Below are 6,000 nucleotides of genomic sequence, written 5' to 3' on the forward strand. Positions count from 1 at the left end.
AAATAATTTTATCTACCATATGAATCACCATAATACCATATATATCACTCATTAATATCATATGAATCACCCAACAATTGAAATAAATAATTGTATCTATCATATGAATCGTCATAATACCATATATATGAATCACCCAATAATTGAAATAAATAATTGTATCTACGATATGAATCATTATAATACCATATATATCACTCATTAATATCATATGAATCACCCAATAATTGAAATAAATAATTATATCTACCATATGAATCACCATAATACAATATGTATCACCCGTTAAAATTATACAAAATGTATCTATCGTATGGATCACCATAATACCCATATAATGATATCATATTTATCATTCATATGAATCACCATTAAAAGAATAAAGATGTATGAATAAATAAATAAATTTATATATGTATCAATAGATTTTTTTTAAAAAAATGAGAGATTTCAGGAGAGGAAAAAAAAGTTGCATGCATTAATGGAGGAGAAAAAATCAGGAGGAAAAATGATTTAAAATAGAAGAGAAAAAACCAGGAAGGAATGTGATTTAATTATTAATAATTAGGGAGATATTTTAGAAAGGAAATTTTGAATGAGTTAATGGTGGAGTAAAAATGGGATGTGGGGTTTTCTTCATATGTATCAAGAGTAAATTGAAAAATGAAATTTGGCAAGGGATATTAGATAATATAGTATCTTAAGTATGAAATTTGTGTAATTTATCCTTTTTTTATTTATTTTATGAGTCATAATTTAACCAGACATAAAATTTAAGAAATAATAAAAATACTTAATAATATTTATCAAAATCTCCTTTATTAAAAATGTATTATATTATTTTAATTAAATGAATCCTATAAATAGATTAATAAAAATAAAAGTAAAATTATGTCTTTAAATAATTATTAAATAGAAAAAATGATATTTTTTTAGATGAATATAAAAGAGAATGATAATATATAAAATAAAATAAAAAGTAATTAAAAATATATTTTGTAAAATTAGTTCTATTAATAATATCTTGAAATTTTAAATTTAATTATTTTTTAAATTATTTAATATTAAAAATAATGTGAAAAAAATAATAAAATATTTTTAATTTGAAAAATAAATATATTTAAAAAGGAGGTTAAGTAAATAAGAACAGAGGGTGCAGATAGTAACAAGAAGAAGATAAGTGGAGGCTTTTGAAATTTGTGCCACCAAAAAAGTTGATGTCACATCTTTATTCCTAGTATTGTGATTCCCTTTTGTTTATGTCATCGTGGAGTCGTTTGATTTGTCATCCTTTAACAGAATATTCTTTTTTTTTTTTAATCCGGTGTTCGATGTCCGTATTGAAGTCCCGACTAATCTGAATCGTGTTGCAGGATCTATTAAAGTGGCAGCGCTCCTAACAAAATTTTCTCCATACCCAGAATCAAACTCTCGACCTCTGATTAAGGGTAGAGCAGCCTCATTTACTGCACCACAATTCATGTTGGTGAATTTTACTCTTTTGTACTACTTGTCTCAAATTATATGAGTTAATTTAATTTAATATAAAATTTAATTTTTTTAAAAAAATATTTTTTAAAATAAATAATAGATGTTTCTTTGATTATAAATAACTATTTTAAATTTAAATAATTAATTATTACTTTCTTCCATCTATTTTATGTGACATTATTTAATTTAACGGTGTTTTTAACAAATGAAGAATTTAAAATTTACGGTTCAAAATAGTCTTATATATTTATAGAATTGTAAATCATTTTTGTCATAATAAAGTGATACTAATAGTCTTATATATTTATAGAATTGTAAATCAGTTTTGTCATAATAAAGTGATACTCTCTTTGAAACACGAATTAAGAATTTTTTTTTTAGAAAAATGATACATCAAATAAGATAGAGGAATTAATAAATATAGAAATACATCAATCTTTTTTAGTGTGTGAATCTATTAGTTATGGATTCAAAATTTGAACAAAAAAAATCTTAAATTATGAAAATAAATATATAAAAAAAAATATTCAACGCCTATTATATATGTCCAAAATTTTAATTGTAAATACATAAGTATAATTTATCGTTCAAAAATTTAAATGAACTTCTTGCTTTTACTTGACTTTACCCCTGTTCAAAATTAACGTGTCATGTCACTTTTTTCCTAACCATGTGTTTTTTTTTTTTTTAATTTCCCAAGGTATCCCACACAGCTGTGAGACTAATCCTTCATTCCTATTATCAGTGTATTAAGCGGATTAAACGGTAGAGAACTGATCACAGAACTTTTTCTATTCATAAGAGGTGGGGATCAAACCCCCGACCTCTTACTTAAGGGATGAGGTGTTGGACCACCACACCAACCCTTGTGATTTTCCAACTATGTGTTATGTCACTTAAAGATATGTATGATGCATGAAAGGCACACATTTAATTGAATTTCGTTCAAACTTAGGTTTAATTTCTACATATAAATATTTTGAAGTATTTTCTATTATTAGCATTTTCAAGATATTGCAATTGGTCAACTTACTTATTTTTAATTCTCCTTATATTTTAAGTCATAAAAATTATTTTCTTGCAAAAATATAAAATAATATTATACGTTTAATAGATGGTCTATTATAATCCTAATGATTTACCTTTTTTAAAATCAGACACAATCAAAATTTTAATGTATCATTATATTGTTTATTGATACTCACATTCAAATATATTATCAATCTTACTCAAATGTGAAATATTTCAAGCACTAAAATATGATTTTTTTTACAATTTTATTTTTATAGAAGATTATTTATTTCATTTTTCTACAATTTTATTTTTATAGAAGATTATTTATTTCATTTTTAAAGAAAAATGTTTCAAAATGAGAATTCTACTTGACATCATTTTGTCTATCTCATCAAAAGTTATCTAATCTTTGTAGGAGTATATCTTCTTTTTTTTGGATTATTATAAACTTAGGGACCCACCTTATCTCAAGTAATTAATTAAACAGATATTGAAACCATTGTATTTGTTAACTAGAAAAAAGGAGGGCGCCAAAGGATTTGTAACAAGAGTAATTAGTAGAATAAAGATCATTATCATTAATCACTTAATTATCATACATTTGGATTCTACTTTATCATCTCTTTTGGATAAGGTCTTTTTCCCCAACAATGCACAATTAGAACTTCATCGTTAAGTAATTATCTAGAGAATTTTATTTTGAATGAAAATATCTTTTTTCCTCAAATTATGTTATAATTTTTAGCAATTCTTTTTGTGTGCATAATATTGATTAGTGATAAAATTAAATAGAGTAACATAATTAGTAAAGATACATATAATTGATTTAATAACATGAAATGATAAGTACTTCTTCATTCTTGATAGAAACTTTGGACATGAAGCAATGCTGGATACAAAGTCGTCTTTATTAGGAAACGTCTTTCAGTCGACGTAAGAATTTATGGTGTTATCTCATAAACACAATAAAAGAATATATATATATATATATATATATATATATATATATATATATATATATATTATAAACGTAAAGTTTGCTTTCGGTGATAGGTATATTGATTAGAGATAAAGTTAAATAGAATAACATGATTAGTGAAGATATACAAAATTAATCCATTAACGAGGATTATGGTGGACTGATAAGTATTCCTTCATCCTTGCTAGAAACTTCGGATTTGAAGCCTGTTGGATACAGAATCACCTTGGAGTAACTGGTAAAGTTACTGTCATGTGACCAAGGAGGTCATGAGTTCAAGCCTTGGAAATAGCTCTGGCAGAAGAGTAACTGGTAAAGTTGTTGGCATGTGACCAAGGAGGTTGTCATGTGACCATGGTAGAAAGGTAACTGGTAAAGTTGTTGTTATATGACCAAGGAGGTTGTCACGTGACCAAGGAGGTCACGAGTTCAAGCCTTGGAAACAACTCTGACAGAAATGTAAGGTAAGACTGCGTACGATACACTCTTTTGATTGGGCCCTTCCCTGGACACTAGACTGTCCTTTTTTAAAAATTATATTTCACATATGTGAGATTAATACTCCCTCCGTTCCACAATAAGTTAATTATTGAATTTTGACACACATGTTAAGAAAAAAAAAACAAAGACATAAATTTATGATGTTTTTTCATTTTTACCGGCTTCAAAAAACAAAGACACATGATACATCACTCCCAATGCACATTTAATGGAGGGTAAATTTGAAAAAAAATTTCAACATTTACCTTGAATTATGAACAATTCACTTATTTTGAAATAATAAATTGCTCCAACAATTCACTTAGAGTGGAACGGGAACGGGGGAGTATTATTTCACATTAGTTTAATTCAATACATGCACCAAACTAACAAGATTGTAACATACTCCATAATATTCTTTTGGTATAAATGGCGCTTAATCATAAAAAAGTCATTAATTGACAAATTGAGATTAAGTTCACACTCAGATACCATTCTTTGGGTGGTGTTTAATGGAATTGCCTCCAACTAAAGTTTTGTTCTTCTTTTTATAATTTTTTTTCAGTTTGGTATTAGTACACAAATAGAGATTAAGAATACCTTAATCCAATTTTAACATCTTATTGTCACTTTGAAAATCATTTTTAATCGAATAATTCATGTGTTGTCCTCATTTTTATATTGTAAATAATTTCCTTGTCACTTCATTTTTTTTTCTATACAGTAAGTGTGATCGAGTTGATTGAGCAGGTGATCTTTCAAATGAGTGATTCTTAGGTTCAAAATTGGTCGAGCTCGTAGCACAAAAATATTGTCCTTATATTCCTTTTGGGATACAAACACGTTTCTACAAGTTGTGGTGAATTGTAACTACTCCTTTATCTTTACGGCGCGACCCCATGAAAAAACAAAAAATATACATATATAAAATCATCATTATTTTGCTTTCGATGGTATGCCTAATGACTAAATTTAGAGTATAATCTCTTTTTAGGTGCTATTTATAATTCACATATGCGACATGAATATTCTTTTAAACTAATTTAATTCAATACACTGACCAAATTAACAAATAGTACATGGTATAAATAGAATTCTTTTAATATAATCAATGCTTAATTATAAAGAGATTAAGTTCACACTCAGATACGAATCTTTGGGTGATATCTAAGTGGAATTACCCCTATCTAAAGTTTTGTTCTTTTAATATTTTTTTATTCAATTTGGTATTTGTACACAAATAGTGATTAAGAATACCTTAATCTCGTTTTAGCATCTTATTATGCTTTGAAAATCATTTTATTCGAATAATTCCATTTCCTTGTCACTTAACCTCTTTTTTTTTTTTTTTTTTTTTTTTTTTTTAATAAAGTAAGGGTGATCGAGTTGATTGAGAAGGTGATCCCTCAAATGGGGTTCTAAGATTTAAAACCCCCTACATCAGTCGAGTTTGTCGCACGAAGTTTGTCTAGTACTATTTACAAATTGTGTGATTTAATTTGCGGAATATTATATTAGAACAGGATCTTACCTTGTGCGCACTCGAATGATAACGACTATGAATTCCCTAAAAAAGAATGTAGTAGTAATTCTCTATGCTGTAACAGATCTGTGAGTAAAATTCTCCTTTTCTATTATTAGGGAAAAAAAATTCGTTGTGGAATATCAACTTTACTTTGTGTGAACAAATATGACGTTCAACACATATACAACTTTCGTGGCTCGCTGGTCGGGGGTTGAAAACCCACCACAGCTACCTGGGATTGATTCCCAGGTAGGGTCTTTGAGTCGAGCCTGTCACATCGGGCTTGTCTAGTGCGGTTAAAAACCCTTGATGTTACTTGCAGGCTGTGCACGGGGGTTTACCCTGTGCACACATCCGAAGGGTGTAGCGGCTGCAGGTTTTCCTGAAATTAAAAAAAAAAAAAAAAAAAAAAAGAAACATATACAACTTTTAAAATTAGCCGCATATTCATCAGCATAATAGTGAGAAATTTTCGTATATAGCTATAATTTTTCCTTTAGTGACAGACTAT

Source organism: Capsicum annuum, chromosome 7 (genome assembly GCF_002878395.1).
Source record: "Capsicum annuum cultivar UCD-10X-F1 chromosome 7, UCD10Xv1.1, whole genome shotgun sequence".
Classification (NCBI taxonomy): domain Eukaryota; kingdom Viridiplantae; phylum Streptophyta; class Magnoliopsida; order Solanales; family Solanaceae; genus Capsicum; species Capsicum annuum.